The sequence below is a fragment of the Mauremys reevesii genome, linkage group 8 (genome assembly GCF_016161935.1).
Source record: "Mauremys reevesii isolate NIE-2019 linkage group 8, ASM1616193v1, whole genome shotgun sequence".
Classification (NCBI taxonomy): Eukaryota; Metazoa; Chordata; order Testudines; family Geoemydidae; genus Mauremys; species Mauremys reevesii.
The window spans coordinates 106,366,554-106,380,011 of record NC_052630.1 but is presented as its reverse complement, the minus strand read 5'-3'; the positions used below and the strand labels follow the sequence as shown (position 1 = coordinate 106,380,011).

Sequence of the window (13,458 nt, the reverse complement as noted above, 5' to 3'; positions counted from 1 at the left end):
TGTAAAAATTCCCAGCCTGGAGTGACGAAAGCTGGTTTATCAGCCGCTGGTGATGTATTGAAGGTGACAGCGGAGTCGCTTTAACACCTGCATAAAATATTAAAGGGCCGGTTATGCATTTATCACTCCATCCCTTTTAAGGTTGATAAATGAGAATCCAGCAACCTGCTGTGTACCTCCAGCGCTGCAGGCCCTCAGGGCTCCCAGACAAACACATTTTATTTTCCCTCCTTCTTCTGTTCCTTCCCCAGTGGCAGGGAAACCAGTTACAGAGGAGAGAGAGAGTTATAGCAAAATTTGACCTCGTGTGAGCTTTACTGGTGAATGTAATTGTAGCTGGGACCCTGGCCTCTTTCTTACATCAGCCCTTTGGCCTCCAACAGCAGGATTTACTAAACTCTTCTCTGGTGTGACCTGCTAGCGCTAAGGAGAGAGGCTCTCACACAGCCCTAATGAGAGCAGAAATGCCGGCTCTGGCCATTCGATAAAGAGGAGGGGATGCGATCTCTTCATACGTCAGCTTGGATTTGAATGGAAAATGTCTCAAGGGGAGAGACTCCCAAGGGAACGAGTCAGATTTACATGCCCAAGCACCTACCGGCTGTTAAGTGACGCCCTGGCCCTCCTGAGCTACTCTTGCCTGCCTGTGGAATTCAGTTGTAACTCAGGAATAGGGGAGCAGACGCTCCGGAACACGGGGCAGCTTCTCGGTGTTTCTAGCGAAGGCAATGCTGCGTGCTCCTGACTCCCGGAAATAATTGTTGCAACCCCACAGCTTCATCTGCTTACTCACAGGCTTTACACATGATGCTCTAGAAATGCGGTGCAGACTGTTAGACTTTGTTCATTAACATAACCATTGGCATTGGTAGTATGGGGCACGGGATGCTGGTCTGTTCCCGTGGTCCAATCAGTGCTCCAGTATTGATTATCCTCTTACGTTAAATGAACAATGACCAGTCTGCCCTATTTCCTGCCCCTCTGTGCTTGTGTGACCTCTCCTATGGGCTCTTCTGGTGAGCAGGGTAGACTCCGTCGCTCGGCCCCTGACGCTATCGCTGGGTCACCTCACTCCGATAATATTCCCAGACCTTTCTAGCTAATTAACTGGAGTGTCGTCTTAACCTTTCAGTCCCACCCCAGTCGCGGGGACAGTATTTCAAATGACGCTGCAGGTCGAGAGAGAGCTCTACAGCCCATATGATTAAACTTCATGAACATGCAGGGTCCTTGCTCATTGTTCTCTTTTGAAAGGGGTCAGCTGCACAGGAGTCTTGAAAATGCAATAGCTCCATTGAGTGAATTGGTTAGAGGTTAGCCAACTTATAGCAGCAACGAGGGCCATGCTCTTATCCCTGTAGCGGACTGCTCCTACCGTGCATGGACACTTCCAAACACAAGTATCCAACACAGATCTCATCGTAACGTCCCATGTTGCAGGTCATCCTCCGAGTGAGTGCAGGGTTTCCTTCTGCTCTCTGGAGAACCTCGCCACATGTCTTAGAGGGGGGGTGGCGAATGCTGGTTGGCAAAAGAGCGCAGAAGGTGGCTGGGGGATTGCCACTAGATGAGATGGAGGGAATCAAGCTGGGAATATTTCACAGGATTGCAGTAGTCACCAATGGACCTATCGATTGTGGACTCCGTTTCCCTGATAGTCCGGCCAGCCATCAGACGGATCTAGTTCTTACCAAAAGGCCAGGCAGAGTACAAGAGGCTTTCCATTCTGATGTCTCCTCTCTCTGCACTTGGAGAAGGAGAAACCCCTGTTCTTTCATGGCTGAAAGAATTCCCCAGTCAAAGAGGGGAGGGGATCCCTACAACGCAACATACTCCCTCTCTCATCGGACTCGGCAGTTCCCACCTAGGGTCTCTCTTCTCTGCGCGTCTCATGAAAAGTGCTCAGGTCTCTCTGCGTGCACTAGTCAGGGCAAGCCAAGCACCAGTGGGCCACTCCCCTAGGGAGATGTGTTCTCTGCTCAGCAGGGGGATGTTTTACCACCACTTCTCTGCCTAGGCTCCCTAGAATCCTGCGTAGGCTTCCCCAGAACATGCCTGCAGCCTGCCAGCTGGAGATCCCTGTTTTAGACAATGGGAGCTCCTGGCTTGGACCAGTCCCTGAATTTGGAAAGGGTTGGGGGGTTCTTAGCCTGAAACAGGTTACAAGTGATGCAAGCCTTTCCCTCCTGTCTGGGCCCCAAGCTCCTCTTGCATGCCTGTCCTCTGACTCCCAGCGCGGTGAGGCTTCCTTTGATAGACCTGCTCTGTGTGCTTTCAGGGGAACGAAGTGCAACTCGCCTTTTCCTCTCCTTGTATTAATGTTGACTGCTCCTTTCTGGGACAGAGGGGTCTTAATTTGTATCCCAGCCGTGTGGTGCAGCATTTTGGAGATGCCCTGCAATGATAAAAACTGCTTCATGCAGGATTGGTGGTACCATTATTACCCCTTCCCACTCCAGCCCCCATATTTGGCCCAATTCCCTTGGCTGAGAAGGAGCAGTGATGTGGAAATCAAAGGCCTTTTTAATGCCCAACAGACCTTGCTAGGCTACGTAGACGTCGCTAGTGTCTAGAGCGATGACATGGAGAAATGCATAAAACTGGAGGGAGAATAGATGTCCATGTGTCTCATCAATTTCCCTTTTAATAGTGTGTGTTGCTCTGAGGAGATGTCACAGCCCGGGGGGATAGGAGATTGTGGCCAGCATTTATTGCGCAGTTCCAGCTCAGATCTAGCAGGCAGTATTGCAATACTGTCCCCAAACTGGGAACAATTCGTAGCCTTTTATTAGTTTTTTTGGTCTGAATGTACAAAAATCACATCAGTGATCATGCTTTTCACACGTACAGGAGCATAAACGCTGGCAAGTCAAGTATAAAAGTATAACAAGGCAGGCCAAAAAAGAATTAGAAGAGCAACTAGCTAAATATAACAGCAAAAATATAACAGCAAAAAAATTGTTTGAGTACCTCAAAAGCAGGAATCCTGCTAAGCAGTCAGTGGGGCTACTGGATGATCAGGGTGCTAATGGAGCAGTCAAGGAAGACAAGGCCATTGCAGAGAAGCTAAATGAATTCTTTGCATCAGCCGTCACTGCAGAGGATAGGAGGGAGATTCCCACATCCGAGCCATTCTTTTTAGGTGACACATCTGAGGAACTGTCCCAGATTGAGGTGTCATTAGAGGAGGGTTTGGACCAAAGTGATAAATTAAAAAGTAATAAGTCACCAGAGCCAGATGGTATCACCCAAGAGTTCTGAAGAAACTCAAATATGAAATTGCAGAACTAATGACTGTGATATATAAACTATCACTTAAATCAGCCTCTGGACCAAATGACTGGAGGGTAGCTAATGTAACGTGTATTTTTAAAAAAAGCTCCAGAGACAATCCTGGCAATTACAAGCCAGTAAGCCTAACTTCAGTACCAGGCAGATTGGTTGAAACTATAGTAAAGAACAAAATGATCAGACACATAGATGAACACAATATGTTGGAGAAGAGTCAACACTGCATGGTGAGGCATGATTTCCCTTTACAAATCTATTTGAATTCTTTGGGGGGTCAACAAGCATGTGGACAAGGGGGATCCAGTGGATACAGAGTACTTGGACTTTCAGCAAGCCTTTGACAAGGGCTTTCATCAGGGGTTCTCACACAAAGTAGGAGTCATGGGATAAGAGGGAAGATCCTTCTATAGAACAGTAACCAATTAAAAGATAAGAAACAAAGGTTAGGAATAAGCCGCCTGTTTTCACAATGGAGAGAGGTAAGTAGTGGGGCCCCCCAGGGCTCTGTACTGGGACCTGCACTGTTCAACATAGTCATAAATGATCTGGAAATGGGGCGAACAGGGAGGTGGCAAAATTTGCACATGGGATAAAATTACTCAAGATAGTTAAGTCCAAAACTGACGGGAAAGAGTTACAAATGACTCTCCCAAAACTGGGTGACTGGGCAGCAAAATGGCAGATGAAATTCAATGTTGATAAATGTCAAGTAATGTGCAATGGAAAACATAATCCCAACTATTTATACGAAATGATGGGGTCTAAATTAGCTGTTACCTTTCAAGAAAAAGATCCTGGGAGCCATCGTGGATAATTCTCTGAAAAGATCAGCGCAATGGGCAGTGGCAGCCAAAAATGCTAATGAATGTTAGGAACCATTAGGAAAGGGAGAGACAAGACTGAATATCTCGTAATCCATGGTACACCCACCCCCGACTACTGCTCGCCCCATCTCCCAAAAGGCCCGTTAGAATTGGGGAAGGTGCAGAGAAGGGCAACGAAAATGACGCCAGGCATGGAACTCTCATATGAGCAGCGTTTAAAAAGACTGGGATTGTTCAGCTTTGGAAAGAGAGAGCGTAAGAGAGGATGAGACAGGGGTCTGAAATCACGCCTGGCGTGGAGAAAGTTGACTAGGGAAATGTTATTTACCCCTTTACATAACCCAAGACAGGGGTCACCCAGTGAAATGAATAGGCAGCAGGTTTAAAATAAAAGCAAGTATCACTGCACCCAGTGCAGAAAGTCAGCTTGTGGAGCTCGTTGCCAGGGGATGTTGTGAAGGGCAAAACTATAATGTGGTTCAAAAAAGGTATTCGATAAGTTCATGGAGGACAGGTCCATCAGTAGCCAAGAAGGTCAGGGATGCAAAACCATGCCCCAGGTGTCCCTAAACCTCTGACTGCCAGAAGCTGGGACTGGGCGCCAGGGGATGGATCACTTGATAACTGCCCTGTTCTGTTCATTCCCTCTGGGGCACCTGGCATTGGCCCCTGTTGGAAGACAGGAAACTGGGCTAGATGGACCCTTGGTTTGACCCAGAATGGCCGATCTTGTGTTCCTATACCAGATTTTTCTGCTTTTTGCAGAAAATACCAAAAAGCAAGTGTGACTGAACCCCCCCCTAATGCCGGCCTGCACAGCTTTTCTGTCCAGAAGCTGAGTACTTAGCTGTAGCGTCTTCAGATATTCTTATTGTCTGTGCTGTTTCCTGGGCCAGAGCTCTTGCACTCTCTAAAACCTGACTGGGAATAGTCTCATCTGTGATTGGCGAGGCTGTCCTTGAGAATCGGACTCCTCTGTAGGTTGTACATTACTAGTATTGTAGTGCCCGGGGATCCCAATCAGGTCCCATTGCACTAGACACTGGGCACACATGGAATAAAGACCATCCCTGCCCCAGAGAGCTGAGCGTGTGTCCAGAAACAACAGGTGGAAAAAACAAACAGAAGCCCAGGAGAAGGTAACAGTGACGTGATTGTTAGGTGTTACAATCAGCACGATGGCTCTCTGGCCTTGGAGGGTGGAGTGGGCATTTCATATAGGGATTCGCTGGCATTTTTAACTGCCTTCACATTTTTTTAAAACACTGGCAGTTGTCATCACTAAATCTGTTTGCTAAAACCCGGTACTGTCGTCTTGTGTGAATCTAGAACGTTAACAACTACCTAGGAGTCTAGTTCTTTTTCTTCTCCCGCTGCTTTCAGGGAGAGATCTTTGTTTAAACTAGGCATCTGCCTTGGACAGGAAGGGCAATCTTCTTTCTCCTTTGTCCCCTCCCTCTGCAGCCTCAGAGTAGTGGGGGAAATGTGCAAATGTGCAACATCTGCCAGATGCTGCTTTTAATCAGGTCCTTGTTGTAAGCGAGAGCTTAAATAGAGATCATCTCAGTGAAACTGCTGAAGAGCTGTAACACCGCCTCCCCCCAGCAATAATGGTGTCTGAACACGTGTTCCTGAAGTGCAGTGTGTGATACTGTGGGAAGAGGTTTTGCCCAATATCAGGAGATCTCATCCCTAGTGTCCTGGGATGAAAACTTGTTTTGAAATATCTTAGCATTGACTACCCATCCATTTACATAACTCTGATCAATGGGGAAAGATGCTTGCATTAGTCATTTACATCTTCCATTTCTGTTGCTCTTTGTTACAAGGGATTATTTCATGCAATCTGTGTCTAATAAGCTTCGAGCCAGGCTGTATTTAGGCAGCAGCCAAAGCTCAGCCAGCGAAAGCATTGAGCGTTTCCCTCTCTGATTTTTAACTCTCAGCATATTTGTACCAGTTCTTGTTCCTCTCCAGAATGGATGCACATTACCCCACGTGTTTACACGGCCAAGTTATCCCTTTAAAGAATTCCTAAGAGAAGCTCAAAAGGGGTTTTTTCTTTGAAACATTCAGTGTCTCTTTTTGCGTGTGTGTGTCTGTTGGTTGAAAGGAGGAGGGGGGGAGAGGAAAAAAGGGCTTTATCTGAAAAGAATCGCATCAGCTTCGCACTGATAGAAGCCGCTGTCGTCTCTTAAACGGCTTAACGCAGTCAAAAGGCAAGCAGACTTAAAACAGTGTCTTACACAGGGATCGATGGTGGAACACACAACTGGTAACTGGAGGAAAAAGAGAGCGAGGGAGAGAGAACAGTAATGATTGCATTGAGGGAGGCTGGTTCTTTGTAGCAGCTTCAAAGGTGCCTGGACTGATCCTTGAGCAAACTGTCCTCTGGAAGTCACCGTTCCTGTAACTCTGTGGGAGAGGGATGTACGACTGCCCTTTTCTTAGCAGATGGGCCAAGTAGATCAGGGAGTGATGGGTTAGCAGCTCCTGTCTGCATCACATTTTCGGGGGGATTTTGATCCATTGGCATCTCTTGTCATTGCTTCAGCACAAGGGGTTTGTCTGAGAGGGGAAAGACGGGGCGGAAGGTGGGGAGCGATTGGGGATGCCGGCCAGGGAGGGGGGACGGTATGTCAGTTTATCGATCGCACCTCAGCCAGGAGAGCTGCAGGCGCAGTGCTCTGAGCAGGAGCGGCAGCGTGCTTAATGTGATTGAAAGGCAGTTAAAATGGCGGTGACCTTTTCAGGGGGAATTAGATTGCCTGCCAAGAGTGGTTAGAGGGAGTGATAACGCCAGCTTGAGGAAGCTGTCCAGTCAACTTCAAAGAGAGAGAGACAGAGACAGGAAAAGCAAGCTAGCAGCAAGTACCATTTAAACTCCGAACCGCCCTGGCTGATGGAACAGAGATTGCTGTCCTCTTTAGATATGAAAGAATTGAAGAATTGCAGCAAAGTTCTCTCAACCTGCCCATTTCCCCCCGCCCTTCCGGTGGGCACAGTAGTGAGCCGCTCACCCAGTGCTTTTATGGATTTCTTTTCCTCAAGCAGATCAGATGCCTTGGAAAGAAGGTAGAGGGGAAGCCTTTGAATTCATTAAGACGGTAAACAAGGCATTCTCAGGGAAGGACACTTTCTAACGAAGATCAACCAGACAGGAACCTGACTAAGACAGATTGCAAGACTCTGAGGGAAACCCATAGGGAGTATTTAATTCTTGAGTTTCTCTTTGTTTCCCCCCTTGTGAGGTGGCACAGGATTTATAGCCAGCTCCAGTAATGGCCTTAAGAAGAGAGGAGCCCGCCCCCACAGGCGTTCCGGGTCTCCTCCCGGAGTACAGCAGCAGTTAGTGTATGCAGGGGGCTTGATGAAGCCTGATACACTGTGACAAACCAAAGTCACTCCGGGGTGCTCATTTGCTTTGGTTCTTGTGTCGCATGCAATCAGTGCAGCTGCTTGAAAAGTGGAACTTATTAAAATACAAATGCCTGAAAGTTTCCAGCAGATGGCTGTAGTCCCGCTGTCAGCTCTCGGTCAATCCTCGCAGTACCAAGACGTGCTTCAGCAAATGTCGTTAGGACAGTGTTTCTGCAACAAATGCCGCTCTGCTTGTCTGGAAATGAGGGGAAGTGCAGTCACAGTAGCTGTGGGCTCCTCCACAGCCTGTGCTTTATTTAAACGTGCGTTGTACTTGAAGAGTGCAAGCAAGACGAGGTCTCCGCCCAAATCATATTGCACTGCAAACGGACATGGGGGCTGAGGTGAACCAGAAAGCAGATGGTTGAACAACACTCAGCACCTGTCTGGTAGCTCCATAGCTGATGGTTTTCAATTAGAATGGAGTCTGAGGGCAGGTTCCAAAATTGAGGAGAAAATACGGATCTCTTGCCCTTCCAAAGCATTTTTTACCCCAAGATCTCAAAACTTTGTTTCACAACATCTCACTGAAGTGCTTATCGTTCCTGTTTTACAGATGAGTAAACTGAGGCACACAGCAGTGACTGCCCCATGTCATGCCTGCAGAGTCAGTGGCAGAGCCGGGGTTAGCACCTCCAATTCCTGACCTCTACACCCCATCCAGCAATCAGCAGCTTCTTGTGTCTCAACCAAAACCAAAGCCAGCATACAAGAGAGCCTGCAAAGATGATAAAACCCTGCCTCCCTCCATCTGTCCCAACGAGTTAAAGTTGCAGTTAAGGTCAAGCCAAAGAGAGAGGAAGCAGGGCAATACATTTAGAGAGACACGGCAGTGACGTTGCTAGTGCGTGAGTGGCGAGAGAGTGAAATTTCCCAGGAGACTGGCCAGGAAATGGAAGGTGTCTGTAGTGTCTTCAGAGCCCTCTGGATGAATGAATTAGTAACCAACATCGTTATCCCTGTTTCTGCACTGACTAAACAGGGTACCCGCTGAGAGAGTAGAGTGAACTTGAAGTCGGATGCAAGAGTCACCAGCAGAAGAGTGCAGGGAGGGGTCTGAAGTCTTTAATCTCCCCTTCCCTCCAGATCCTGGCTTGAAATGTCCTTCTCTGTCCCTCACTTTTTTCATTGCCAGCCTCCCTCTTGGCTTTGCCCCTCAATTAAAACGTCTTCCCACAGTATGTACGTGGAAGCAACTCTCATGATCTTTCACTCTTACAACCCTTGCCCTCCCAAAACTCCTTTTGTCATCTTTGCTTTTGTCTCAGACTCTAAGTTCTTCTGGGCAAGGATCTGTTGTATAGTTCTGTGCGCCCCACTGGTGCTGTGTGTGCCCATCCCCAGCGAGTGCTCTTTCCAGGGATGCAGTTCTTAACACAGCTTCACACCGCATCTTCAGCTTTGATGTGTAAAATGACATTTCTCTTTGCACTGCTCCAAGTGATAGGAAAGTCTCAATCTTGCTTGCATTGACATCTGCTCTTGAGTGGGAAAGGCAGATCTGTGTCCATGAGGTGGTTCTTGATCTCAGAATGCAGAAAAGGACCTGTTTGTTGTGAACCCTTGTTGTAGGAGTGTAATTAACAAGCAAGAGTTAAGCTTTCCGGAACGGTTTTATTAGTGTGTGGGAATTGAGGGAGAGGTCTGTTCAGTGGCATTTGAACCTTTTCTGCCATAAAGTAGCCAGGCAGCAGTATTAAAAGGGTTGGGTTTAATGAGGAGGACAAAGAGATAAGGGGAGGGACTTAGGAATTGTCCGAAGCCGTAGCATTGTATAACACCCAGTAATTGATATATCATCATATCGATAACAGGTCTCACGTAGCACTTCACAAACATTAGTAACACTCATTGTGGAACATGCTAAGCAAAAAGGGTGAGATCAGTGCTCTGGCTCTGCTTAGGGGGGGAGGGATAGCTCAGTGGTTTGAGCATTGGCCTGCTAAACCCAGGGTTGTGAGTTCAATCCTTGAGGCGGCCACTTAGGGATCTGGGGCAAAAATTGGTCCTGTTAGTGAAGGCAGGGGGCTGGACTCGATGACCTTTCAAGGTCAAGGTCCCTTCCAGTTCTAGGAGATTGGTATATCTCCAATTATTACCTTTAGATACTTTTTTAATGGGACACTGCAAAGTTAAAAATCTTTTGTCCAATTCTTCTAACAAAGGTGAAGCATATCCTAAAATATTAAAGTCCTGTGTACTCTTCAGCATTTGATGCAGTGTGTTTACATCAATTTTTATAATGAAACTAGACTAGTCAGCTTCATTTGGGGGTTCTCGGTCAATGACCCAATGCATAGGGAAGGTGTACATCTCAGTAGACTGTTTCTACTGTGATGGTGTTGGACTTTTTTTTTTTAACAAGTTTCAGTTTAATATTAGTCTTTATTGAAATTTAAGAGAACCTAAATTTTGTGCTCAAACTGCTGTACAGTGTTTGTTTAAAGGGAGGTGATCAACTCGACACTAATGTCTAATGATTTACCTGCCGTGTGAAACACCTAACATCACCGTAGCTGGGAAGAGATCTGGAGGGGGAATATTCTCTCCTTCAACTTGCTTGGCTCATTGGACAGTGTTTTGAGTGCAGTTGGTTCCCCTGGTGTGTGTGAGTGGGTCTGTCACACAGCAACAAGGGAGGGAGAAATATTAATTAAAAATAAAAAGGAAAAGTGGTTGTAAAACTACCAAAATTGGCAGGGAGAGTCAAGGGGCAGGCCTAGCACCTGAAACTACTCAGTTGTTGAAATTGACTAGATTTCAAGTTGACAGCATCCCTTTAAACTTCTATTTTCCTAGATGTTAGACATACAGTATAAGATCATCCGGTCCCATCTGCTGCACACACAGAGTTGCTCCCTCCAATCCATTTTTCTAGTGCTTTGTCCAGTCCAGCTTTGAAATTCCCAGGCTTTAAGACAGTCATTTGATAATTTTTCAAACCGTCTGCAGTTTTGCTAGAACTGCAGCCTACCTCTTGGGCTCTCAGGTCAAACTTCAGCCTTACCCACCAAGTCGCTGATTGACGTGATTTTAATAGCGTTTTAGAATACAGTTGTTAAGTCTGGGGCAGTGAGATTTTTCTAAAGGAAAAGCGCTTGCGGGTCTCAATGGCTCTAAACAGCTCCTGTCTCTGCATGTCGTCTCTTACACTAGGCGGTGAAACGCATTATCAAGTAGTGCCCGGAAAGTGGCTAACTGCGTTTGACACACGCCAACTCCCTGCCTCCACACTGGATAATTGCATTGTCAACTGTTCAGCAAAGTGGCAGGTGACACTGCAGCCCGATTGATTGTCCTAGCATCGAGGCTCCTAAGGCTGTCAGCCACCCAATCGATAGAGTTTACACAAGACACCGTGACTGCATCTGTAACTAATTTCAGTTTGAAACTCGCAAGACACTGCTATCCCTGTTCCCTGGCTTGTGTTCTGATTCACTTGCATCCTCTACCTGGCCTGGGAAGTTGCTTCTTCCTTTGAAAGTGCATCTTGGGTTTTTTTTTCTTTTTTTCTTTTTTCCTTTTGGAGCAGCAAGTGAAGAAATCAATGGTGTGTTTTGTGGTTTCAGATTTGAGGGCATTACTGCACATGGCTAACTAGAAGCTCCAGTTTCGCAATCAATAGGCTGATCAATTGATTAAATTAACACTGATTTTCTTTCTTCTTCCTGGCCTAGAAAAGAATTAGTTTGGAGTAGCGCATGTGGGTTTAGCTTATGAAATTTAGGCCTTGTTATATCAGCCCGTGACCATTTCCACCCACTCTTCCTCCTCTACCCACAAATAAAATCTCTCTGCCTATCATTACTTCAAGCAAATGACAATGGGGCCTGCCGCTGGCGATGGCCTCGGTAAGCCGGGGTGTCACTTTCAGCTGTTCACCAGCCTCGCTGCTTCATGCTCGGCTGCTTTAGAAAAGGCATTCTCTGCGCTGCTTTATTATTGGCAAAGTTGCGACATTCCTGTGATCCCTGTCAGCGGTGCTTATTGATCCAGTGATGTGAATCTGCTTAGTGATTCAAGATTACTTTAATTCTCCTCGTCCCTTTTTTGTTTCCACCCTCTCTCTACGGGAACTAAAGCTTTCAGAGCCACCCTTCTTCGATCATGGAAATCAAGCCAATGGCTGCTAAGACCGTGGTTCTGATTCTTCTTTTGTATTGCAGCAGTGGGGTTTGAATTGCAGCCTTCCAAAGAGCTGCAGGCTCGTCCCTCAGTGCATTACACAGGCACAAAGCTCCAGGAAGCTAGGTAGGAATTGCCATGTTGGATCAGACCACTGGGCTGAGTGTCCACTTCGCTGCTTCACAGGGAGGCATGAAAGAAATCCCTGCAATATTCCTAGCCAATGCCACAATGTGGTGTGCGGGAGAAACCAAATCCTTCCCGACCCCTGCAGTGACCAGCTCATGTCCTGAACCATATGTTTGATTTCCCTTTATATTGGGATGTGTTGCTACCAAATGTTATTAGTGGTCATAATGCCATGCGGCCCTTTCTTTAAAGCCAACTGTTCTTCTGGTTGTTAGTAAAGATCACTCCAGGTGTCTAGGACACTGATTGTTCAGTCTAGTGACCAAACAGCACACTTTTAACTGCCAGCCCAGGGGTAACCTGGGAGGGACACATCTACTGGACAGGCCTGTGCAGATGTGCTCTTCTGTGTCCATTTCCCTGATAAATTGCAATTCCATGTGAACTGGATTTGGGTTCCTGACATCACTTGGAAATACAGTTCTGTCCTGCAAACAGCTTTCCATGATCTCGGAATGTACATTTCCCCTGGTGAAAGTTGCTAGCCGAATTCCTGTATGTTAAGTCCTATGGTACACGGGAGTAGAGGAACCACTTCACTGTCTGATAATCAGATCCGCTGAAACATTATTGATCTGGAGAAAGATGGCTGATTAGGATGGCCTCTTCTTCTGTTCCCCTCTGTAAAAAGAGAGAGAAAAAGCTTTCTCTTCCCTTCCAATGCGCTTTTTAAAAATCAAGCCACATCTGTGCCACCTTGTCCTCTTAGCACTAGTTTGGGCTGTTTCAGCAGCTGGGGTGGTAGAGCTGTTCTTAGGAAGCCTTGACGGCCTGGTAGTGTCTCTGCATAAAATGCTTGTATTGCCGCCTTTGGTTTTGCTCTCCAAGAAGCCAGTGAGTGACATTTCTTTAAGAACATGCACTGCCTGTGCTAGAAGGAGAGGCTGTGCTGAGGCAAGTTATTGCAGTGGGTGTTGTGGGGGGCGGGGGGTGATTAGCAAAACCTACAGTCTTGGAAACTTACGGGAGGCTTTTTCTTCCTGAACATGTGTAAATTACCTGTGAGCAGTACAAAAGCTTCTCTTCCAGCCAACTCAGCCCCCATCAGGCCTGCGCACTGCGGAGTTGTGTTTGGAGTCAGACCCCCTTGTAAAATGGATTATTTTTGAAGGAGGCATTGAGAATTTTATAATGTTCCTGACCAGCGTTCAAGCCCTCCCTCCTTGGAGCCCAGCAGCTAGAACTCAGATCTGCTTCAAGAGGGTGTCCCAAGCGCTCCCCAGCTCGACCCCAGCCTGCAGACCAGTTTTCATGCTGTGGGCTGTTGCCTTTCCCGGTCCCTCTGCTCGGTTAAGAATTGGGTGGTGCAGTCCCTATCAGCTGAGCTTGCTGAGGGTCTGAGCAATGGAGGTGAAAAGTGGGACCCTTCAGGAAGCAGGAATAATGCCCGGAGGTATTTGGTCCTTACGAGTCCAGTCCCTGTTCTGTTTGCGTACGGTGCCTTGCGGAGTGAGGTCCTGGTCCCTGGGTAGGACCGCTAGGCATTACAGGAACACAACTAATAACTACAGTGTGGCACGGAGCACAGCACTGAAGGGTTAGTGTCTCCTGTTGGGTTTGCATTTGCAGCACACACCAAACACATATACTTAAAACTGAAAAAAATGAG

General features: G+C 47.1%; 1 protein-coding gene across 5 annotated transcripts in view; it reads left to right on the top strand.

Annotated features, from left to right (window-relative positions):
* The window catches only part of RNF220 (ring finger protein 220), a 317,769-nt gene that overhangs the window by 257,614 nt on the left and 46,697 nt on the right, over nt 1-13,458 (top strand). The window lies entirely within an intron of this gene.